Source organism: Rhinolophus hipposideros (genome assembly GCF_964194185.1).
Source record: "Rhinolophus hipposideros genome assembly, chromosome: 26".
Lineage (NCBI taxonomy): Eukaryota > Metazoa > Chordata > Mammalia > Chiroptera > Rhinolophidae > Rhinolophus > Rhinolophus hipposideros.
In genome coordinates, this window is record NC_138072.1 from 17,056,842 (window position 1) to 17,083,537 (window position 26,696).

A 26,696-nucleotide genomic window follows, 5' to 3' on the forward strand; every position below is an offset into this window, starting at 1 on the left:
TATTGACTAGTTATTACATAGATGCAGTATGTCTGCTTCTCCGTTGTAGACTCCCTGAGGGCAGGAACTGTGTCTAATACAACTGTTTATTTCCCGTATAGGGCCTACCAGTACCTCGAATATAGTAGGTTCTTAATCAGTCTTTGATGAATGAATGAGGAAGAAGAAGAAAACAGTTCTGGAGGTTCAAATAGCAGTATATCACAGATTTCGAGGCAAGGAACTAGAATTGGGGCAGCTAAGGCAAGGCAGGGAACACAGAGTAGATCAGGGTCTGAAAGCAGCCTGTGTCTAGGAAAGGGTTTTAGAAAGGCCAGTGCTGTGATTCTAGATCAGGTTGTATATCTGTCAGGTTTTGTGTGTAGGAAATGGAACAAACAGCATAGGAATTGGTAGAAATTGAATGGTTATTCTTGGCAGAGGTGGCGGGACAGAGCCCTGACGGTCCTGGAATGGATTAGTATATAAGGTATCTAAATTAGGTAAGTGGGACACTTGTGCGAATATAGCAGTGGTCACAGTTCTGGAACATTTATCCATATTTTAAGGGTAATTTTTGCTTTACTTTTAGAACTGCAAAGTACTTCTGAGTTCATGAAACTTAACTTTTTAAGTCTATACGAAGAATCTTTTTTACTGTGTTTTTGATGGACCATTCATCTCAGATACTGCGGGTAACTAAAATCTCACTTTATGAGGTGTAACTGTTTCGTTATCTAACAGCTCTGAGCGCTAGTGGTTTTTGTTTTGCCCTTCTGAGCCATATAAAACCAAAAGTCTTCCAGGTGACGGGCTTTCAGCTATTTCAAAATCACTGATGTCTACCCAGAAATCTCCTTTTTAAGAAAAGAGTTACCTTTTCTTTATTTTTTTATTGTGTGACATGGTTTCCAGCCCTCTCATTCATAATCTTGGTGTCTTACTGGGTAAATAGCTGTTTGTCAATATTTCTCTTGAAATGTGGTGCCCGGAAGTGAACATAATACCGCAGGTATGGTCAGTGCAGGGAAGAGCGCCCCTGGACCTTAGCTCCCAGCCTGTCATTGCAATCTAAGGGTGAAGTTGCTTGCTTCAGTTTTATCTTTTAAAAGAACTTTTTAAAATGTTTTGTTTATGCAAGTCATTTACATATGCCAGGCTGTTGTCCAGATTGCTACCAATTTACATTACTATCAGTAGTTTGTGAAAGTTTCTTCTTTCTCATACCATAGCCATCATTGGGTGTTACACTTTTTAATTTTTACCATTTTATTTGCTGTTTTATTTTACATATCTTTGTTACTGAGGTTTAACTTTGTGTTAATGCTTTTTAGCCATTTTTTTCCCCTCAAATGAATTGCTTGCTTTTGTTCTTAGTTAATTTTTATAAGGCCTGTCTTTAGTCAAGTTTATACATTTTATATGTTCTTATTTATTTGGAAGAGCTTTTTATATTTTTAGAATACCATTATTTTATTAGCCTTTTTTTGTTGTTGCAGATGTTTTTCCTGGTTTGAATATAACTTTTAACTTTATGGTATGTTTTTGTCATGTAAAAGTTTTAAATTCTTATGCAATATAATTAGCAAACTTTTTTCTTCTAAGGAGGCCATTGAGATCATAGTTAGAAACTAACTCTTGCCCTGTTTTCTTTGAGCATCATTAGGATTTTAAAAAAATAGTAATTAAGTAATAGATGAATTCCTTTTGTAAAAGATTCAGGCAGTAAATGTATAGAGTATGATATGATTCCGTCACTCCCATTGTCCTTCTCAGAAGTGACCACTGTCAAGTGTGATGTGTCAGTACAAAGCCAAACTTTTTCTTAAATATTCCAGAACCAAAAAGATACTCGCCACGTTATAAATAGTTTTTGCCTCTTGTAAAGAGATTGAGATTCAAGAGCTCAGGCAGGGGACAGGAGGAAGGTAATTAAAGAAATGGTACTTTTACACTTTATTCTATATAAACATTTGGATCTTTTTGTTTTGTCTCACTTTACATAAATGGCACTATAATCAGTTTATATGTTCTAGAGATTTGCCTGCGCCATTGGAACATGGTGACTCAAAAGAGAAAAATGGCTAGTGTGACATAACTTGCTTTTAGTGAATCTGTTCTTCTCATTTATCAACTTTTCTCATTTTTAAGTATTAATATACTGTCAGTTTTGTGCAATGGTTAAGAGGATGAAACTTAACTTTAAATCTTGGCTTTGCCATTTATTAGTGAATGTGGGCAAATACTTAATATGCCTTAAATTTCTCTTCTAAAATGGAGATAACAATAGTGTGTATTTTATATGGTTGTAAGACTCAAAGATCTGAATGTTTGATAACTCTTATTACAGTGCATGGGAAATACTAAATAGTTAACAGACAATAGCTGTTATTATCATTTAATAATCTGTTACAGAATATTGCTAAATTAGACGTCAAGTTTACTAATATTGAACATTTAGGCTTATCTGTTGTTTTCTTCCATAAAAACAATAATGATACTTGCCCTTTTCAGTTTTTTTCCCTTAATGCCCTTTGAATATGCTACATTTCTCCAAGATTATTGATGTGAACTGGCACTCAAATTGGTAAGTTACTGTGTACTCAGCACCTTTGGTGTCCACAGTGCATCATGATTGTCCTTTGTGGGAAGATGGGTCTGAAAGAGGAGCTTGTCTGGGACCTTCCCTTTTGTCGGGCCTGAATGTGTGCTCTCTTCCTCAGGCTTCATCTTTTACAACTTTAACATTCATGTTTGTCTGTAACAAGCTATTTCAGTTCGTTGTAGGATTTACAAGTCCTATTAGTTGTTTCCTGTATTTGTTCTTCATTATATTTCTCTCATCTTTTTCACTTTTTCTTAAATGAATTAGTGCTAAAGCAACAAGTATATACATTTTTTTCTTCCTCACTCAGGATTGGGTAAAAGCAAATGACTACGTTTTAATCCTATGGTTGAACTTTATGATTAAAAATGTTTGCTGTATAAGAACACTAATTTTCTTATCTTGCACAGTTGAAAGCTAAGGCATTCTCTTCAATTTGTGGGTCAAGAAATGGAGGCTTAAGTGTATTTTTTTAAACATTGTAATGTATCAGCCACTAGAAAAACTAAAAATGAAAATAAAAGTAATACAAATTGGGAAGACGGGAAAGGGGAACTCAAATTCTCACCTTCATGGTGGAAGTCAGTTGAAGTGGTTACAGAGGATAAATTAAGGAACAGAGTCATAATGCCCAAAGTATTAGAAGTGGCTATTTTTGAGAAGTGGACTGGAGAGAGAAGGTTGTGTGTGTGTGTGTGTGTGTGTGTGTGTGTGTGTGTATGGTGGAAGAGACACTTATTTTAAAGTCATATTCATATACTACTAAATTACTACTTTTTGCATATATTAATAAACTATATCCTTCATGATCATAGTTTATAAAAATAAAAAACCATAGTTTTGTATATTGATATACGTGTAAAAATTGATTAGAAGGAAATATATCAAAATATTAAAAGTGATTATCTGTAAATAGTTTTTTTCTTTATTATGTTTTTCTGTATTTTGTAAAATTTCTAAAGTGAATATATTGCTTTTATATAGTCATAAAAAGTGTTATTGAGGGAAAATATCTAGGACCTCCTGGATTAAATTTGTCACTTATTTGGCATCAATATGACTGTTTTTTATTTGTACAAGTACTGTAACTTTTTTTAAATTAAAGGAATTGTACACCATTTTCTCTAAATGTGTGTAAATGTATTAGTAAAGCAGGCATTCTGCTAAAAATAACAGAAAACCTAGCCAACAGTAACAAGACAAAGGCAGATTTAATTTTTTCACTTAGGAAGGGTAAAGGTGGGCAGTTGCTGGTCGTTTAGTAGATAAGGATAAAAATCATCAGATTCCAGCAGTCTCTTTCTGTGGCTTCACCTTTCGCTTGTTGCTTTTTCGATCTTACACTTGTTGCTTCAAGGTTTCAAAATGGCCGTCCTAACAAATACTACATTCCTGTTCAAGGCAAACAAATGGGAGATGGCTAGTGTTAGCCCCTGCCCTTTTTGTTAGGAAAGCAATAGATTTCTCAGAAGTTCACTACCAGACTTCCTTTTATGGCCTGTTGTCCAGAACTAGGTTATGTGTTCCCATAGCTGTGAGAAGGCTAATATCTGGCTTTTAGTCTTTGTAGTGGGAGGTGGCAAGGGCAAAGAGAATTGGGAAATGATGTCACGTTAGCCAAGCAACAGTGTCTGCCACAAAACATTTTGGTATCTGTCGTTAAAGTTTGTACTTCAGTTCTCAATCAGATTTCCAGGACAGACAACGGCCTTTCTAGAAGTCAGATTGAAAATTGGGCACACAACTATTCTCTCAAATTTAGCCCTGTGAAATTTATTCTAAAATTGCAGCCATTTGGTCATAGGAGTACTTGACTTGTACTCCTTAATGAAAAAAAGGTACTTTGTTATTCTGAATAGTCAATTAGGAGATATGTTTGTAAAAGGACCCCCAGTTTGACTTTATTCTTTGAGGATTGAAAATTCAGTTTCTAGCCAGTAATCTGAGGATTGTGAGTTTTTAGTGTGTTAGACTATTATGTAAAGGTTTTCATTTTTGTTTTTGTTTCTAAGGCAGAGTGTGCAATGGGACTGGTAGTCACAGGTTTTATAGTTGGCAATTCCAACTCTTCTGATCCAGACAATAGTGAGTCAGCCCAAAATACCCAAATTATATTGTTCAAAGTATTAGATCTTATGTTCACTTGGATTTTTTTTATCCACATACTTATATGGGTATTATCCCTTATTTTGTTACTCCTCTGTCACTGACTTCTTTAAAAAGACTTTTAACTTGCAGATTTGTATAGTTGTCATTGTGATAATTATGGTTTTCAACGTTAAAATGTTACTGAATAAAACATATTACTATCAAATTAGACTTGCTTATAAAAATTTAGGTCTTAATAGCTAGGTTTATCAATGAATTGATAAACATTTGTCGTCTTTTTTTTTTTTTTTTTTTTTAACCCAGTAACCAGAAATACTTACTTAGCTCCAGGCCATTTTTTTCTTAGTCCCAAAGGTGTTATCACCTTGTGCTTTTGAGGAGTGAAAAATTGTCCTTGCAAAGTAAATGAACATATTCATTTGTAGTCCTTGGATAAGCTAGTTTCTTTATTTAGTTATAGAAAAATGTGCCAGAGATTGGGGAGGATATGAAGATGAAGAAACAGGTCACCTACCCTCAAGGAGTGGAGTCTAATGGGGGGGTAAACACTCTGTAAGATGAATCAATTTCCTCATCTGTAAAATGGGGATGATGATAATTCTTTCCTACTTCCTGAGGGTTGTAGTAAAGATTGAGTTAAATCATGTGAAAGGCTTAGAATTATGCCAGGCACATAATATGTGCTTCATAAATGTTAGCTGGCTTTACTATTATTATTACAAAACAGAGACTTGTACAAAGTGCTTTAGGAGCACAGAATAGGCAGGTTTGACATCCTGAAAAAATTAGGGGAATGATGAGATTTTGACCTACCATCAATTCCACTTCATAGTTTCCTGGCTCGTCTTTGCCATACTAATGCCTAGTATGTAGTCAGTCTTCAAAAACTGGTGGGTGACTCAGTCAGAGAATGAGCTACACTTATACAACTGGGATTTGCTTAAAACACCTTAAAGTAGAGGTCAGTAAAATCGAAAAATTATTTATTGTCCAATCTTCCCTGGCTGACTTAATCCTAGGATTGAATTTAGAATATTTTTTCAAGTAACAACTTCTTTATCCATTCATCAATCGAAAGACATTTTGGTTTCCATGTCTTGGCCACCGTAAAAAAGCTGCATCTCTTACCTTGTGTTTTATTTCTGTCCTTTTTTATTCTCAGTGAATATTTGTAGTTTGTCTTCGGTTTCACAATTCAAGTTTCTGTTCTTTTGATATAAACTTGATTTCTACAGTGTGGATTTTAATTCTGCCTTTGTGTTGTTACTTTGCCTGTGTGTGCTTTTCTTTTCTCTTGTGTCCTGCATTTTAGCTATCTCTTTTTTCCTTGTATCATTTATTTTTACTGTTACGGAATCTATTAACATTTTTCATTCACAACATAAATTGTAAGTGTACTAGTAGGACTAGAGGGAATGTCAGAAATAGGGGGTGGTGTCTCCTGTTTTATGTTATTGACGTTAGGTCCCTGAATCTTTGGTGTAGGAATCTAGTGGAAGATTGCCACGTAGCCCCTGTTGACTGAGACAGTCCTAATGGAGTAAGGCATAATAAGATTCACAGGAGACCCATAGAGGTGTTTCTTTTCTCTCTCTTTTTTTTCTTTTAAAGAGAATTGAATTGGCAGAAACACTATCAGCTTGGATTGAAAGGGACAGAGATCGTACAAATGAAAAGTGGTCTTTGGATCCCTGAACCTCTACAGGCAGGAAGCACGCTGAGAATACTACATAGCTTCAAACATGAGCTCCCTTTATGGAAAAGAGAGGATGACTCAGAAAGCAGAACCAAGAGCCTGGAGGGCAGAACCAGGCTTTGAATTCGAATCAGGAATTGCCTGTATCCCACTGGATTTCAGGATTGCTATGAGCCAGTGACTCACATCCACCTCCTGCTTTACCCTTTTTGAGCGCCAGTGCTATGGTAGTTTCCCCATGCTTTTCGCGATGTTGGTCTTGAGTTTCTGACCCACAGCAACTGTGAGCTAATAAAGGTTTATTGGTATTTTAAAGCAGTGAGTTCTGTGGTGATCTGTTATGCAGTGATAGACAAGTAACTAATGCATTGACAATGAAGTTTAAATTGGAAGACTGAGAAGAAAACCCTGCCAAGATGGCATGCTGTGGGGGTGGGGGAGAACATTACCATGGAGGAGAAATAAGACCTCTGATTTCAAAGGTCATGACCTGTTAGAATCATGGGATGACTATATGTTATTGGAAAAAGATGTAAACTCAAGAATATTCATAGATGCATATTCAGTTAAACATCAGAGAAAGGAGTTATCTGACAAATAATTGTTGCTAAGTACTACAATTTTATGTGTAAAATGGGGAAGAACTTTTTCTACTTATTTTACATTTAGCTTAATCATTTAGCCTTGTTTCTTAGTAAAAGAAGTTATGTTTACGTAGTATATATTCGCAGAGGTTAACTTACTTATTTTTTAAAAGTATTTCAATAAATGTTAGATATTGTAGGGCTCTATACGCAGATTTTATCAATTAACTTACCTTTAAAGTGAATGGAAAGAAGAGCAATTACTTTTACTTCCTTTTATTTTGAAAATGTTAAATATAACGTAAAGCTAAAAGTAAGTAGTGTTAATGAGCACATAAACATCCTTAAAATGTTTTGCCGTATTTGCTTTATGTATACTTCTTTTCCCAGCTTTATTCAGGTATACTTGACAAATAACAATTGTATAGATCTGTGTTGTACAGCATATTTTGATATATGTATACATTTTCCGTGATTACCACAATCAAGCAAATTAACCTATCCACCAACTCCCAGTTACAATTTTACTTTTATTTATTTATGTTTTGGTTGAACCATTTGAAAGGAAGTTGGAGATACTTCTCCATCCCTAAGTTCGTTTAGCCTGAATTTCCAAGAATAAGGTATTCATAACGACAGAACAATTAACATAACTAAGAAAATGAATACGTACATTCCGTATTCACATGCAATATGGTAGTCCGAAAATATTTATACATTTTAAAAAATCCAGGATCCATACCCTATATTTGTTACATATCTAGACAATTTTGTTCTGAAATAATAAAAATATGACATTTTTATTATATTGATGCTAATTTTTTTGAGGATTTTATACATCAAGTTTCTGCCTTGTAGAATGTCCCACATTATGGATTTGTCTAATTTTTCCTCATTATCACATTCAGGTTGAACCTTTTCTGGTGAGAGTAGTTGATAAAGAAGGTGACTTCTGGATCTTTTCACTTTAAAGATATAATTTTCCCACTTATGAATATGTAAATACGTGGGCTCATATAATAGTTTCCAACAACCTTTCACTTTGGTTTTAAACTTTCATTGATGATACTTGCCAAATCAATTTTTGCATTGTGAATTGTAGGGAAATTGCTTTTTAATGACCATATGTAATAGATCTATATTTGCAAGGAACAAATGCCCTACCACCATTGAAAGAAGCCACTGTTGCTTTTTCTTTTTAAAAATAAATAATATTATTTGCACTGTGGATTTGAAGGTATTTATTGTCTGAGTTCCATGTATGTTTATTTTTATTAATGAGTAATTTTGAAAAACTTTGATTTTTATTTAAAACAATTAGTTAAAAAAATTAAAAACAAAGTTAATAACAGACCTATCCAGTAGTTTTTAGAATTCCTAATAGTGAGCAGCTCATCAGTCATGCAATATTTATTGACTACCTGCTAAACTTCAAGGAATTGTACCAGATAGTATAATGTACTTAACATTAAAAATTGTAGTCCTCAAGTACTTACCCAGTTGAGAAGATAAGACACATATGCACAATAGAAAAATATTTACAGCAGGAAACTGCCAAATGACTGATTAGTCAATAAAATGCTTCCAGTGCTCAGAAAGCTGTCAATGTGAAGTTGGGCATGTGCAGAGCGGTGTAGGTATATGAAGTGTCTTAAGGTGTTGCTAACATTCTGAACCCGGGTCTTGCAAGTCTACTCTCCAGTAAATACCGAGTATCTACCATAGTACAGCAACTAAAGAAACAAAAAAGAATAAAACATATTCCTTGCCCCTGAAACATAATTATTGAGTGAGATTAAAAATACAGGAATGTATACTACATAAAATCATGAAAACGATGCAATAAAGTTATCTACCTAAGTGCCATGGCTGTATAGAAGCGAGAAGTAGGAATTCATGTTGTTTGAGAGAGAGGTGCGTGACAGGAATGGCCCTACAGGAAGTAGCATTTGAGTATGATAGCAAGGTTTTAGATTGAGAATGGAAGAATATTCTAGCCAATAGAAAGATGGACCTAAATGCCCAGAGGTGTGACTGTGTATGCCATGGTTTGAGAGAGACTCGTGATGTGTTTTCAGGAAATTGAGGGGTGGTCCTGATTTGGGAGGGAATCACAGAAATGGTTATTTGTCCTCGTGTGTGTAATTTTTTTGTATACACGAGAATAACACTTGAAATTTTAATGTTCAGTACAATTTTTAATAAAAAGTGTACGGAAATATGAGCAGTGGACTAAAGAATGAACCTGAGAAACACCATACTGACAGTTGGGGAATGGGATGCAAAGGAGACCTTTTTAGGGAAGTACAAAAGGAGTTACTTATTAAGACAGAAGAGATCTAAAATAACGTCATTACAACAAATGGACAAGAGATTCTACACGAAGATAGTTTATGATATACAACAGAAATGTCAAAGGAAATGAAAACTAATAAAAAGCCATGGACGCCGAGGAAGTTGGGACTCTCTCGGCACCACTCGTTTCAACAAGGCTGCCCCCAGGGAAAGGCGAGGGTGAATGTGAAAGAATAGATCCTAAATCTCGCATCGCATGGATCGTGGTGCAGAGTTCGGGAGACGGAAGGCGCAGTGCCTGAGCAGAGCGGACCGCAGCCGGAAGGGCGCCGCAGACGAGGATGGGGTCCACCTTGGGCAGCTCCCGAATGACCGAGCCGCCTCATCGTCCTGGATGGGCATATAAATGGTATTGAGGTTCAGAAAAAAAAAAACTGTTGCTGGCTCCTGGTGACACACAGAAATTGTGTAAAAGATGACATGATTGCAGCTCTGAAGAAAGCAAATAGTGATGCCATTTTGAAATTTGAGCCATTTGTTCTTCCCGTGCAGTGCCGACAGTTGGCTGGATGCACAGACTTGCATTCAGAGGCAATGGATTCTGCTTTCCGGAGCTCTGGCATCCCAGTGGGAGAGAGAGGGAAGATGATGTTGGCTGCCCGCCGCACACGTGGCCTAGGAGTTCCATTGAGCCGTGAGGGAAAACTGATGGTAACCGAGGCATATATTGATTTCCTGTTAAAGAGAGCAAGTCAAAAAATGGCGGAAAACAAGAAGAGGCTTGAAAGGTTTTGTAACTGCCTACAACATGCTTTGGAAAGAGAAACTATTACTAACTCACGTTCCAAAGAGAAAATCAACGAGAAAAATAACCCATATTCTCGTAAGAAAAAAAGAAACCGAGAAAAAGCACGTGGCAAATGTACTACTGAAGAAAATGATAAAGAACTTGAAAACGATGATTATCCAGGAATCAATGTTACTGTCTTTCCTAAAGATTACTAAGATTTGGTCCTGAAGTGTCTTCGTAGAATAATGTTTCTAATAATTATTATAAAGCTGCTCTTTATAAGAGTATTTTAGTTTGTTGAGTGTATCAGACATCCAGAAGAACAAGATTTATTTTTTCTCTCTGTTTTAGAGAAATGCATCTTATAAACAGATGCCTTTTGAAAATAGCTGTATATAATGTTTGCTCATTAGATACCATATTTTAATCACAGATTCATTATAAAAATCGAATTATGAAAAAAAAAAGCCATGGATTTGGCAGTAGAAAAATGTCATGAATTCAGTTTCATTGATGTTGGGGTGGCAGGTGGAAGCCATATTTCTAGGGAATGAGGAGAGAATGATTGATACTTAAATATCAGATTCAAACTATTTGTTTGAAAAATTTGGTAGTGAAAAGTAGGGTAGGAATAAAATGAAGACAGCTTGGTCAAGTGAAGATTTTTTTTTTTTTAAAGATAGAAAACGTAGTATGTACAGTATATGATGACAGAGGGGCACCTGGTAGTGGGGGAGGGGATACTACAGTTGGTAGAGAAAGAGTCATTGATGGAACAAAGGGTTGGGAGGAGATGAGAACCTAGAAGAAAGGGCTCATCTTGGGAAGGAGGAGAGGGGGAACTTCTAGTTAGTCGGAGGGAAGGAACTGAGCATGAAAGACGAACAGAGAGAAGGAAGGATTATTAAGGAAGAGAAGAGGACAGATGGGACTCACATGACGGCTATTACGTTCTCGGTGAATTTGGAGACAGCAAACTCATCTTGGTTTTAGACTTCCTCTTCTATTTATGTATCTCAGGATCCTGAATGGAGGAAGTCCCCACCCACCCAGCCAGCATAATCTGTAGTCAGAGAGTGGCATGGCATAAAGTAAGCTAATAAAGAGCAAGGTACTAGACACACGGTCTTTTCTACCATTAGAAAACTTCTATTGTAAAGAAAATATTGAACACCAAATACTCTAATATTATTTTAAAATGCAATTGTTAATACGTAAAGATTTACAATCACCTTACTTAGGAGTACTAAATGTATTACTGGGTTTAGTTTTAAAAGGTTAGTATATAAATTTAAACTACATTTTATATCGATAAAATTATTATTTTAAATGTTTAAAAATTTGCAGCATAGTTTCTTCCCCCCTCCCCCCGAGGACTTTCCTTTATGGAGATAATTAGGACTCTTAAAATTAAGTAATGAAACAAACAGGATGATTTCATATAGCAATAAGTCCTACCAAAAAGTAAACCATGGTATGCACTAGAGACTTACCCTGGCTGGGGAGAGGGATAACGTTGCATGGGGTGATCTTGGAAGGAGTCTTTAAAGAGGTAACTTATTTTTTTAAACCTTACTTTGAAAAATTATTTTAAAAAATTGTGGTCACATAGACATGACACAAAATTTACCATTTTCGCCATTTTTAAGTATACAGGTTAGTAGCATGAAATACATTCATGTTGTGCAACCACATACATCTCCAGGACTTTTCTCATGTTACAGGACTGAAACTGTCCCCATTAAACACTGACTCCCCATTCCCTTCTGAATGAAATAACAACAGGACACAGAAATTGCTATACTGTTTTGAAATAAGAAAGCAGATGGACAGGCAGTAACTGACTTGGCAGAGAGGTCCCATAAGTGCACGGTACCTGGAAGAAGTTTACTGCCGTGTCCAGAAGCTTCCAAGGACCTCCGCACTCAGAGGCACCAGACACTTAAGGATGGAAGAGCCAGCGGTGGACCTGAAAATGGGGCTTGGCTGGAAAATCTGTGCCCTTACAGGCACACGGATTAGGTTCTCTCCCGAGATACCCTTGTAGATAGCCAGTGACTCCCTCCACCACCAGCCTGTGGTCTCAGGAGACCTGGGTTTATTGTTTATAAAATTAAAGAAGTTCCTGCATTCTGAAGCCAGGAGCAATGGGTTTCTGACTGATTTAAAACAAGATGATTAAGGGAAATCTACTTCTGAACTGGGGAACTTCTAGCTTGTTTCCTGGGAACTTCTAGCTTGTTTCCTGGGAACTTCTAGCTTGTTTCCTGAAGAACTCTGGAATTCCTCCCTCCAGAATTCCACTCAGGCCTGACCTGCTCATCAGGCTCAACACCACGGCACGCTAAGTGACCTCTACCAGTGGACGAGGCCTGTTTGTCCACACAGCTCTCCATCAGTGCTTTTCAGAACCTCATTTTAAAATATGAACTAACAATCCAAGATCATTGGACTTTTGGGAAAAGTCTCAAAAAAAAAAAAGATCAAAATAAACAAAGAGATGGAGGAAGGAATGATACTTAAGAGCATTGGGAGAAAACAGATACTATAGGGATTAAAAGAAAGCCTAAAAGAAACCAACCTTCTAATGATAATATCAGAGAAGTCACATAATTCTCTTCTCACTAAAATGATAGAGAAAGCAAAAGCAAAAATCCATGCAGGTAAAGAGAAGTGGATGAGAGGTGACAGCAGACAAAAGATAACAACTGAATACTGGGGGCTGAGAACCTGATGTGGGAGTGGTGACTGATTTAGTAGAGCTGAGAAACCAAGAAGCCTAGTCCCCTGTTGTGCCATCAGAAATTGCTCTTCTTTTAATTATGATGGGCTGTGCTTCATTTGGACTACTAGTTCTTAGTTTTTGAGTAGTATACTCTTCTCTCCCCCGATTGAAGCTGTTAATAGGCTGTCCACCAATGGAGAAATCAGAATTAAAATGCAGTCCTTGTTTTTTTACAGTTCTCCAAGGGGTCGTGCTTTACATCCTTCTTACTGTTTGTGAGCCAGCATGTCATAGGCAGGCATAGCTAATGCTTAGTATCTGGGTGGCAGTGACTGGGTTTGAAAAGGAGGCTGAAAAGAAAATACAAACAATATTCAATCTAAGAATGTGTTCTCAATTTTGTTTGTCAAGTAGTTGTTTCAAACTTGGTACTTCCTGTTGAAATAATGTAATAAATGATTATTAGATTCCCAGACTAAATTTTAAAGGACTTTTTATCAGCAACTAAATGGACATTGGTGAGTTCTCTGGGAGTCCTAATATCTTTGTGTAATACTTTCTTATGAAGAAATACTTTATTGTGGATTTTGAGTCAGACTTGAATTCAAATCCTGCCTCTACCATTTTTCTGTTATGTCACCTTGGGTAAATTATTTAATATTTTTGAGTCTCAGTAAAATGAGAATAATACCTGACTCAGATGGTAGTTGTGCTGATTGAGTGAAATTAAAATAAAGCACCTAGCTCCCTGGACTCTGTGGGGTCCATGAATGTTTGTTTCCTTCACTTCCACCTCTGTGTGGTATGTAGATTATTTTTCTAGGACTTAAGGGAAGTGCAGATCAATGGAAGGTATGTAACATTTTTGAAATGGAATTCCCGTGTTTTTAAATTTTGCCTTATTTATTTACAGCGCTTGAGTTCCTTGTCATTTGATATATTTGCTATTGTAATGCCATAGAAAGCATAGGAATGGGACTCAGGATATCCAGGGTCTGGTTAGCTTCCTTTCCTACTACTAACTAGATGAATGATATTCATGTTACTTCCCCACTTTGGGTCTCATTCCTGATTTGCAAAGTGAAAGTGCTTTATTACAAGATGATTTCTGAAAGTTTGTTTCTGTTCTCACGATACGATCGTGAGATCTGTGAAGCTGGATATCTTTTTGCGACCTGGTTTTTATGGGGTGTTGAGGAATGGGATACATTTATTGTTATAAACTCAGTTTCATGTGTCTGGAGGACTTGAGGTGATTGTGCATTACTAGACGAATCACTGATGTTTGGCTTTTTCATTGGAAAATCCTTCTAGCTATGAAACCTACCTTGGAAATATACCAGGAGTGCGCATTGCTTTTCTTCCTACAGAGATAACCATTATTTTCAAAGTCACAGGGATTTTACCAATGCTCTTACAACCCTCTTCCTCCCAACAGTTATGGACATTCTTATTCCTGGGATGATTTGGGGTGTGCCCTGTGTGTTTTAAGTCATGTTTAATGTTTGTTACGCTAATCTCAGCTCACTTGTCACTACCAAAGGAATCCTTCTCTGACTCCAGGTTAGATCATGTTATTTGTTTACGTGGTATTTTTCCCTTTTCATAGTCTGGTGTATGTGTATGTCTGGTTTCGTAATATCTGTCTTCCGAGCTAGACGGCAAGCTCTTGGAGGGCAGGGACAGAATCTCTTTTCTGACTTTCATCTGTAATGTCTGGCACAGAGCTGACAGTCAGGACATATTTTTTGAATAAATGAATAAATTAAAATTGTTTCCCAACAAATACTCAATGAGTAGAAATACTCTGGTAAATAAAAGCTCAGAATATTTGTTAGAATGAACGATTGTAGCCTTCGCTATTACTAAACATTGAATTTAAAAGGAAAGAATAATCAAGGTGGTTGTATAAATGACTTTTATTATTGTTTGTGCAAGAACAGTGAACATTCCCTAGTACAGGAAGCAACTTTTGAAAACTGCTGGCAGAACTAAGAAGTCAGACTGTCCTTGACCCTTAGATCAAATGTTTTAGAGCCTGAGTTTCCTTAAATCCTCTTCAGTTTGGAATAAATATTTTGACACAATGAAAGATTTATTCTGTAATTTTTGGTCCTCATAAACAAAGAGCTTAACTAAATTTGCTAAAACAAAAACGAAAAACTTTCTAATTTTTACTAGTTCCATTTTTAAAAAAGTTCATTTCCTTTCAAGTGCATAACACTTTGAAATGAGCTCAGCTGTATTAGCAGATAAACATGTTGATTCATTTGGCCCAAAGCTACTGAATGAAGCCTGGAGGGGCACAGTTTGTTCTTTCTCCCACCCCGCAGCAGAATGTTTTTCTTCCTCTCCTCCCTAGTAAGGGAGGGGACTGGAATAAGTGACTCCCCTTCTGTAGGTTCACCTGAATTGTTTTGGAGGGAAGGGAAAAACAATTCTTCACCATTTACTTTTCCTTTTAAAAATTTTAATTCTTATTAACATAAAGCAGGTGCGCCTCTTTCACTGCACATATTGTAATAGGTAAGTTGAGTAGTAACTGTCATATATAATTTCACCGTTTTTACAGAGCCATCGATTTTACGAATGCTCTGTTTTGTAATGAATCTATCGTTATCAATTAGAGGTGTCTTCAAGTGTGTTTCATTTTGAGGATGGACCTGATTTTGTATGCTGCATGCAGTGGTGTTGGGATAATAGATACACTCACAAACAGTGAATTATGATAGCAGTATTGTGAAGTATATGAAGAACTTTTATAAGAAAATTAGGATGATCCTTGGTATTTTGGAATTGTTTTTTAGGAAATGACCAAAATAGGTGGTTTCTACTATTATATAAACCCTGTAAGCAATTGTTTGTTCAGCATTGTTTTCTGTGTATTGTGCTGTGAATGTGCAAAGATTACTAAGAGATTCTATCTGCCCTCATGTAGCTTGCTGTCTGTGTGCTATTTCCCAAAGCGTACATCGTTAATGTCTAGGTGTTCCAGCAAAATAGATTTGTCTTTGAATAATTTGGAAATAACTGGAATGAGCAAAACTGAAGGTTTCTTCAGTATAGGGTTCTCAAAAGTATACATTGTAGAATTGCAAAGAGGAATTACACTTTGTAAGGTTGTCCAGAATTCCTTCACACGATTTTTTTCCCTCGTGAGACGTATGGTATGGAATCTGAGGGGAAAGGCTGACAGTAGCATGTGCAGGAAGAGGATGATGAACGCGTCATTGAACACTCTGTGGGAAACATTGGACAGTGTAGTATTTTTATCAGGCCCATACCTTTGAACGCCGACTCAGAAGTCTAGCATTTGGTGTTGAATCTGTTTATGCTGCTTAACCCTTCCTAGGGTTGGATGGGGCGGTTTCGATCTTTAGACTGAGTCAGTAAATTGGAAATGGAGATGAGTAATGAATATGAAAAATGGCATCTGTTAATCTCAAATTCAGCCTGTTTCAAAGCAGACTAACCATTTCTTCCAAAGCACTTATATCTCCTAGTGTTCCTATTTGATTATACTGTTTTACTCCCTCGCTAGGCACAAGACCACACTCGTTACTGACCTTTTCCATTCTTACCCATCCATAGCCCCAGTGCCTGTAACTAAATGCTGCCTACTTTCTCCTTATCATTCATAAGTTTTCCCCCATTCTTACTGCTGTTATCCAGCTTAGATTCACATGAAGTAAGTGGACAGTAAATATTTGTCGGAATGATGGAATCTGGACTACTGGAATACCCTCCAGTGACAGATGTGCTTTAGGCACTGCCTACTCTTTTCAGTCCTGTGCCTACTTTGGTTTACGTTATATTGTGCGGTTTATGTTGAGTTCCTGCTCCAAGCCCTCAGTAGCTCACTGTTGCAGAGGAGCATGGCCCAGATGTCACAGCCTGGTGCTGTCGTCTGGCACCGGTCTGCCACCCACCCAGTCTGGACCGCATTACTTTCTGATTTATGTCATATACCCCTCACTGTCACTACTGCTCACCGTTTCCCATGATGCTCTTAACTTTCACAGTTTCTACCTGGTGGCATATGTTGTTCCTTCTACTTGGAATACCTTTTTTTTTTTTTTGCCACATATTTAATTACCTAAGCTCAGAACCAACATTCCCACGAAATGCTGACACCTCCATGATTTCTCCAGCTGAAAATGCTGTTTTTTTTCTCTGAACCCATCACTTTTCTCTGTAAATAGAAGTTTGTACTACTCTTTTGGTGGTATTCATATGTATTATAATAGATATTAGTATACCTGTCGTGTGGGCTCTACACTCTGAGTTTCTTGAGGCAAGATGGTACAGAGTTTGCTGAAACAGATAAAGCTCCAAATCTCAGTGCATTAGTATAATTTGAGCTTTGTCTCTTGTCAAGTCCAAGCAAGTACAGTGTTTCTGATTTGCAGGCTCCTTCTCTCCACTGTCTTGAGCACACGGTCCAACCTGTGCTCATCTGCATGAAGCACAGAGGGGAAATCACATGGAAAGATGACTGTGGAGGCTTCTAGTGGGCCACGCCTGCAAGTGGCACTCACTGCTCGTGTGTCACTAGCTAGTGCTCAGTCAGATGCCCGGTATGACTGCAGGGAGAGTGGAAGCAGGTGCCGGCGAAGAAGAGGCTTTTGTGAACACAGGGCAGTTTGGACAAACAGGGCAGTTTGTCCAAGTGCCCAAAAGCTTGAGCCCTGAAGTCAGACAAACCTGGCTTTTTCATTCTGGCTGTGTCACTTACCAGCTGTGTGATTTTGGCCAAGTCACTGATCTATTCATCTGTGAGATTTAACTAATAACGCAGGGAAAGTACTTGGCATGTACTTCTTAATACATTTCAGCTGTCACGATCATCCTTATTGGCATATCTTGTACCTTGTTGCATAGGTGCTTATCGAATATATGTTAAATGAATTTAAACATGGCTACTTTAAGGAATTTCTTGTGTCATAACTCCTTTTCTTTAGTTAATAGTATTATGGTGAGAACTATCAAAGGAACTTAACAAATGACACTATACCAAATTACATTTTTGCCAAACTGAGTATTTCATAAACATATTTTGAAAAGAAGAATGAACAATATTTTTGGAGAGGTTAGAAAATAAAGTAGGGAAATCTCCTAGGAGGTAGAGTAAAAGAAAGTAGAGAATAGGAGACAAAAAGCTAGGAAAATTAGAAGATTGGTCCAGAAGTTTTCCAAATCAGAATTATAGACTTTCAGAAAGCAACCAGAAGAAACAGAGGTGATAAAAGTCATTAATGAAATAAATCAAGGAAGTATTGTAGAACTGAAGGACATGACTTTTTTCAGATTGAAAGGGCCCGTCAAATGCTCTGTACAGTGGTTGATGACAGACCCACAATAAGGCACATATGAAATTTAAGAACTAGACCCACATATAAAGGATCAGGAATCAATGCCTTTAGGACTCTTAACAATAGTAAAAGCAGGAAAACAATGGAGCAGCAGTGCCTTTAAAATTCTAAAGAAAAATGATATCTAAACCTGTCTAACTATGCTGTTAATCAAGTTTGAGGAGAAAATAAAGGTATTGTCAGAGAGACAATGTCTAAAATAATTCATCTCCCACAAGCCCTCAGAAAGCTAAGGAATGAACTCCATCAAAATGAGGGAATATATCAAGAAAGAGGAGGACCTTGTAGAGAAGAAAAGGGGTTCAGACCCAGCAGAGGGTGAAAGGAATACCCAGGATGGGAGCTGTACAGCTGGCCCAGGGTAACCAGTCCAGGTGGGAGCAAGACAGAAGACAGGGAGAGACTTTTTCAAGAAGATGAAATTGATAGAAATCTGATGTGAATAAATATATTCAAAGAGATTTGTCAGACTGGAGAGTCTGGGGTTAATTAGGGATAAATGCAAAGCAGATAAGAATATAAGGATAACTATGTAGAAAACTATGTCAATGAGAAACTAGACAATTACGAATTCCAAGGAAGACAAATGTTTTGTAGAAAGAAAACGGTAATTATTGTTTACTGCTTGGCTCAACTCTATGCAGTCATAATTATTGAAGCCTTAAATATTGACCTAACCAAAGTATTGAGAATGGGGGTGGCAAGTGTGGAGGGTGGCAGGACTAGGAAACAGCTAAATCTTAAACTTCATCAGTAGGCAATCACTAGATAATACCCCCAACTGACCATTTGAGAAGCAATAATACAAACATGTTCTATCACTTAGAGAGATGAAGGTAAATTTCAAAACAACTAACTAAAAGTTTTTTTGTGAAAGGAAATGTTAAAAAGAGGGGCTGGACACTAATTTTCCTTAGCGAACCTTGTAGATCTAGTTGATTTAAAACAAAAAACAAAAAAACGGAAGCATTTGAGATTTTACAGATTTGTTTTAAATTGCTTCCCAGCAATTGTTGTCAGTTTTGGCTCAAATAAACTATTATAAAAAACAAAAAAACAAAAAAGCAAACTCTATGGGTTTGGAATGTTTGTTTCTGAAACTGTAGATTTTAGCAGATATTTTTTCTAGATCAGATTTTTTTCACTTGTTTTAGCATCTTAGTTAAATGTTATTTTAGTTGGGTTAAAGTTTCTGTAGTGTGTAATTAGATTTGAACCATGGAAATCATCTTGTCACTGTCTCCATCATTTATCCTCAAAGACCTTACTTACGGGTGAGGTGGTGGCTGCCAGTTCTTCCACATCAGGCTCTCTGGGACCAGCGTTTCCCAGTCTAACCTAATCCTACAGTGCTGTTATTCTGTCTCTCACTCCTAAATTTATAGATTCTGTCACATTATGTTCCCCTGTGCTTGTTACATTGCTCTGTGTTGTGAAATCAGTTCTTATATGGACCTCCCCCCCTAACCCCCCAACCCCGTTTTTTGCCTTCCTTAATTTCTTTGCAGGTTCTGTTTCTTTAGCATTTCAGTAGCAGGCATACTTTGTTTGGTGAGAAGCCACTGTGCTCCTTTCATGACACCTCTCCCCCCAGGCATGGATGGAAGGGCAGAAGAGGAGATCTCCGGGCGAGTGGCAAAATTGAGCAACGCTGTCACCTTCCAGCATTTCGGGTTCAACAGCTTCTCAACGTTAGTGCTGTGTCACCTTCAGATGCTGTGAATAACTTCAGGGTACACGATTGACTGGTTTACTTATCTGTTAGCTCACAGTTCTTAACTGTACGTCAAATCTAAGTTACTAGCAGAAGAGGAATTTGTTAAGAATATTGGAGGTCTCTCTGAAGTGATGGAAAGGCCAGGCTGTGAGATTGGGGCTCCACGGCTGGGAACGGTGCCTCCATTCCTCAACTAGCTGTAGAAGAACACTCAGTAACTGAAGACGCTGCTTTTGAAGCTTGTCGTTCTTTATTACATTAATATAGCTGTTAGACTCTTCAATGATCAAGTTGTAAGTTGAGGAATTATTACTTTTCCTTTCAAGTGGAGATCACTGGATCATTGGATCAGTGGGATGCCTGGATTTGTATATCCTGGGATTTTAAATCCAGAGATGGAGAGAAAGAGGAAACAAATTTTCAGGGGATGAAAGCATGATTTTGGTCTACTTTGTGCTCAATACCCTTTTTGAAGCAGAGCTAGAAGATAACCTTAGGTCAGTGCATTTCTCAGTGTATTCTGGGTAAAGCATAATTCAGAGCCCTTGATTGAAAACCCTCCACTGGTTTCTTATCTCATAGAAGAGGAAGTCCAGACTGCTTATCCATAATCTTTAAGGCTCAGGATGGTTTGGATAGAGATGGATTTACCATGAAGCTAATGAAAGAGCGAGGCCTTTTGCTTGTGCAGGCCATTTCCTGGGCTGCACCTCAATTGGTTAAGACCTCTGTAGTTTTCCATTTTGACTTCCTCGCGGTCGCACTTCCCCTGCTTTCACATTGTGTTGCAGTGGACACCCGCAATTTTGGAATCCTCAGGAGAGAGGTGTGGGATACATGTATGTGATTTGCAGTCAGCATTCATGTATAGTTCAATTACAGCCCCTGACCCAGGGTAAGAAGGCCTCCCAGCTGGCATCTCACCTGAAGGTGCAGGGCTAGAGGCTGGATGGTGACATGAACTTGTACTGTGGCACCCAGCCAGCCCTGGAAGAATGTGGGTCATGGAGCAGAAGCCAAGATTGACCATTTGCAAGTTTGTTGAACATTTTTCTAATCTTACAGGTCATATGGGAAAGACACGTAAACGAGTTTTTCACAAATTCGACATTTTGAAGTATTTGCATGACACTACCAATAGTTGTGAAGCTGAAAGAAATTTTCTAAGCTATTAGTAATAAAAAACAAATTTTCACTCTCTAGATAAAAGACGCACCTATTCTTCCTGCTCTCCCTGTAGAAAATGAAATTACAAAATCATTGTCATATGAAGTGGCAATTAAGTAGGAAGGTCAACATACGTAGGAAAATTATTATAAAAGTGTGCCTCGGAGTTAATTATTAAAAATATGTCATTTAGAATTTTTTGATGCGGTTGACAACTTTTAAAAATTTGTAATTTGATATAGTTTCCTTTCTCATAGTAAATAAATACTCAATTTGGGACCGAATTGTGTTTTCATAGTTTTATATTTCTTTCCTGAGGAGAGCCCTACCCTCAATTGCGTAAGCTTCAAGCTCCATTAAAACCTGGATTTCCCCCTGGATTTCCTCATCTGCCTCTTTAACCTCATCTTGTAAACTCACCCCCTGACTCAGTGCAGTCTGGGTATATTCATCTGTTTATTCCTCAGATGGGTGATGTTTGTTCTCTTGTCAGGCCTGTGCACTTGCCTATTTCACTCTTTCCTTAGCTTTTCGAAGGAGTTGACATTATTTACGTCTCAGGACAGGTGTCCTCTCAGTCTTTGACCGCCCAATCTGAAGTATCCTTTTCTTTCTCTCTCGTCTCTACCACATCGCCTGTTTCATTTTCATAGCATTTGATATCCGGCTTTTTGTTTGTTCATATTTTTATTGACTGCCTCCACTTTTTAGGATATAAGTGTTCACTGTGGTGTATCCCCAGAGCCTGGAATAGTGCCGGGACTCAGTGGATATGTGTCGGATGGAAACTGATTCATGAGCTTGAGCTTGTACATGCTACTACTTATTTATTTGCTAGTACAATTTCTTAGTGTGTTATTTTTTTGCATGTAATTAGTGTATTCACTGATTGTGCTGCTGGGTTGTCTTATCAGTTTGTATAGACTCTCTTTTGATCCCTTCTGCTGCAAATAAATACTGCTTAAGTCTATTATTTGCCATTATATTTTATTTAAAAATATTCTGTTTTAGAATATTCAAGCAAATAGAAAAAGTATAGAGAATAATAAAATGAGAACTCAAGTATGCATCTCCTAGCTTTGTATTTTATTATCAATCCTTTTATTAATTAGGCATTATAAATACACTTAAAGTTTATGCATTCCTCCCTAATATTACTCCCTTTCCTTTTACCTTACTTATCCAGAGGTATACCTACTTCAGTGTTTTGGCATTCTTGTGTACTTATATTTAAACATGTTTATGTATAAACAATAGAACTAGTATGTTTTCAAATTATATAAGTGATACCATACTACGCATCTCTTCTGCAACTTTTTTTGGGCATTATGTTTTTAGGATGTATTTATATGAATACACGGAGTTCTGATTTCTTCATTTTCACTGCTGTGTGGTTTTTACATGTTCTGTTGGGGCTTTAAGTGGTTACTAATTTTATCCCTATTACAAACAGTGGTGCAGTGAATGTTTTTGTACATGTTTCATGTGTTTATGTGAAATTTTTTCTGGGATATATTATGAAGGGATTCAGAACAGGCCTCCCCAAGATTTGCCAGTTTGGCCTGTGAGTTTTTTTTTGAGCTGAAGACAGTTTGGACTCTGCGGACTCAGAAGAAACTTACGCCGCTCCCATAACTACTTAGAAGGATCTAAATTAGGGTATTCTGCCAAGGGCATAATTATTCTCCTAATCTCATTTATTGAATAATCCATTCTCCTTGTTCTATTTATATGTGGGTTTTTGGGCTCTCCCTACTTCTCTTTTAGTCTATTTTTCTATTCCTATGTCAATACCACTTTATAACAAGTATTGATGTCTCTAAGGCAAGTCTCAAACTCTTTGTTCTTCATGGTTGGTCTGGCTTTTCTTGTGTCCAAGCAGCCACTGAAAAAGGAATTGTTAAATTCATTTGATTTTTAGAATCAGTTTTCTAGGTTCCATGAAAAGTCCTGTTGAGATTTTGCTTATTTTAAGGAATATAAAAATACGACCTTTGCAAAATTCAAAAAAGTAATAGGTGCTCATAAAGATTTGTGAAATATAGATAAGTTAAAAATGAAACTTAGGAAAAGCATCCATAACCCCATTATCTAAACATCACTATTATCGTAGCATTAGGAATCCTACATACTAGATGTGATTTTGTAAAAAGTAAATCTTCTCTGTAACAAAGGTGTCAGTATGTTTGGGAAAAAATAGGATTAACATCCTTACACAGGGTGCTTCCATAAATCATTAAGAAAAAGGTAAACATCCTAATAGAAAATTGAGCAAAGAATATAAACAGGCATTTGACAGAGGATAGATAAATAGCAAAGAACAAATGAAAAGCTTAGAAAAAATGAAATAAAGCAAAAAACGAAGCAGCATTCTCCCCACTTGTATAGTATTGTGTATAAAAAGAAAAAAGTTGGAGACAATCTTAAGTACCACCAAAAGAGGAATAGTTACACTAGTGCCTCCATATTGTGGAATTCTGAGCAAACAATAAAAAAAAAAAAAAGATTGCTCTATTAATTGCTGACATGAAAGAATGTCTACAGCTTCATGTTGAATAAAAAATGTAAAGTGAAAGAATATTTTCTATAATGCGATATTATGTTTATAAAGAAAATTATACGTATATCTTTATTTGTTTGTATGTAATATTTTAGAAGTCTATGTAGATTTCAGAGTAGTTGCCCAGGAATGTGGAAGTATCTAAGAGAGGAGACTTTAATTCTACATTATTTGGATTTTTTTCAAAAATCCACTTTGATTTACTTTGCAGTTAAAAAAATGGTTTGTCTTTTTTTGGTATACCGTATGTAGTTCCCCATAGTGTTTGTTTTTTCCTAGGCATAAATTTATTTTTATTTTTTAAAACAGTAATCTATAGATAGATAAAATTTTACGCTTTACGTTTTTCAGTCAATGGAAGGATTCATTCAATGGAATGTTTAAGAATGCAGGCTGGAGTCTGCGTCAGTCTGGTTTCTAATTTCAGATGTCCTAGAAGTTTTTATCTTGACATTATTTCAGACCTAAGGAAAGTTACAAGAATTACAAAGAAGTCCATATGCCTATTCCTCAAATGTTAATGTTTTTCTACATTTGCATCATCTTTCTTTATCTCTCTCCTCTGTCTTCTAGCTTTGTCCCTCTCTATATGATTTTAAAATACATATTTATGTGGAGGCATTTTAAACATATTCAGTATATTTATCTTTAAATATAATTTTTTTGGAACCATTTGGGAGTAAATTTGAGATATAACACCGCTTTTACCCTTAGATACTTAAGTGTATGTTTCCTCAAAAAAGGATATTATCTACATAATTAAAGTATAGCTATCAAAACCAAGACATTAGCATTGATACAATACCATGATCCAGATATTGCCAATAACCGTTGCAGCCCTCCCTTTTCAAAATATTCTTGGGTCACCATGCAGGTCTCATTATTCAGCGTCCTGATGCCTCGTCATGCACCCAAGATGTCCCTTGTCATGTCTCTTTCGTCTCCTTTAATCAGGAGGCACATAATGTTGACTTGTCCCAATCTTAGTGATGTTACCTCTGATTACTGGGTACAGCGGTGTCTGTCAAGTTTCTTCTCCGCTGTAAAGTTATTGCTTTTCCCTTAGTAATTAATAAAAATCTTGTGGTGTGATGCTTTGTCACTGTAAATACCTAAGTACTCTTCAGACTTTGGCCCCCCAATTTCAGCATCCATTTATGGTTTTTGTTTAAATCAATAATTAGTGATTCATGGTGATTTTCTAATTCCGTTGTTCCTTTTTCATTTTAATTGACTTTATTAATACTATAAAGAAATTTCTCCCTCATCAATATTATTTTATTCAATGGATTAAATTTTTTATCATCATTAATTTTGAAATGCTCAAATTATTTTAGATTTGGCCCATGGAAGCCCCTTCAAGCTAGCTTCTGTATTCTTTTGATATGTTCCCATCAATTTGTGAAGACTTTTTTTTTTCTTTTGATGCTGTGGGATACATTTTAATGACATGATAGCATAAATCTTCAAAATGAGGGCCAGAGCATTTAGCTGTACGACTCAGTTCCAAAGGCATCAGATTGTCAGTTTAAAAAAAAAAAGTTTTTAAATTTACAGTTGACATTCAGTGATCTCCCTTATGTGTGGAATCTAAAGAACAAAATAAATGAACAAACAAAACAGAAATAAACTTATAGATACAGAAAACAAACTATGATACACTCGTAGATACAGAGAATAACCATCTATGGTATCAGGTGGGTAATAGACTAATCAGAGGGATCACCTTGTAAATTATATAAATGTCTAATTATGTAAATGTCTATATAAATTATATAAATGTCTAAATGTGCTGTATACCTGAAACTAATATAAAATAATATTGAATGTGAAGACTTTTTTAAAATTCTGACACAATTAAATACTCCGGGCTCATCATCTAGTTTCCCTTTCCTAGCTCTAGAATAAGCCATTTCTCTGGGAAGTTCTGGCTGCTTTTAGTGGAGGACAGTATTATATTTCTTTTATTCTTAATTACCGATATTCTTCATTACTGTATGCTTTTTTATGCTATTTTGATCTGTTCTATTTTTGCATGAATACTGCACTGCTGTAATGATTCAAGTTATATATATATATATATATATATATTTTCTAGTAGGAGTTTATATTTTTATTGTGAGATAGACATACAAAAAGTTATCTCAACTTATGTGACCACATTAAAGGATAATCATAAAGCAAATACACATGTACAAATAGCCTAGCTTAAGAAATCGAATGTTAACAGTTTATAAGGAGTACCCAGTGTGACTTTTAAAACAATTAAATTTACTGGGGTGGCATTGGTTAATAACATTAGATAAATATAAAGTTCAGGTGTACAACTTTATAATATGATGTCTGTATACTCTATTGTGTGCTCAGCACTTGAAGTCTAGTATCCTTCTGTCACCATATACTTGACCCCCTTTACTTTCTTCATCCTCTCTCCCTGCCACCTTCCCTTCTGGTAACTACCATTCTGTTTTCTGTGTATATTAGGTTTTATCTATTTGTTAGTTTTGTTCGTTTGTTTTTTATTTTACAGCCCACATATGAGGGAAATCATAAGGTTCTTGTCCTTTTCCATCTGACTTAATTTCACTTAGCATAATACTCTCAAGATCCATTCATGCTGTTGCAAATAGCAATATTTCATCTTTTTTATGGCCTAGTAATATTCCATTGTATATATGTACCACCTCTTCTTTATCCAGTCATCTGTTGAAAGACACTTGGGTTGTTTCCATGTCTTGGCTATTGTGGATAATGTTGCAATGAACATAGGAGTAGATAAATCTTTTTGAGTCCATGTTTTCAGATTTGTCGGGTAGATACCCAGAAGATGGATTGCTCGGTCATATGGTAGCTCTATTCTTAATTTTTTGAAGAATCTCCATGTTATTTTCCATAACGGCTAAACCCATCTACATGGCAATCAGCGGTGTACAAGTGTTCCCTTTTCTCTCTATCCTTTCTGACACTTATTTCTTGTCTTATTGATAATAGCAATTCTAATAGGTGTGAGATGATATCTCATTGTGGCTTTGATTTGCATTTCCCTTATAACTAGTGATGTTGAACATCTTTTCATATATCTATTGGCCATCTGTAT

General features: G+C 36.4%; 1 protein-coding gene and 1 pseudogene across 6 annotated transcripts in view; both read left to right on the top strand.

Annotated features, from left to right (window-relative positions):
- AKT3 (AKT serine/threonine kinase 3) overlaps positions 1–26,696 on the top strand; it is a 254,412-nt gene that overhangs the window by 22,203 nt on the left and 205,513 nt on the right. The window lies entirely within an intron of this gene.
- On the top strand, positions 9,525–10,273 carry LOC308493306 (tRNA wybutosine-synthesizing protein 3 homolog; annotated as a pseudogene). The gene has a single exon. The product of its transcript is annotated as a tRNA wybutosine-synthesizing protein 3 homolog (transcript).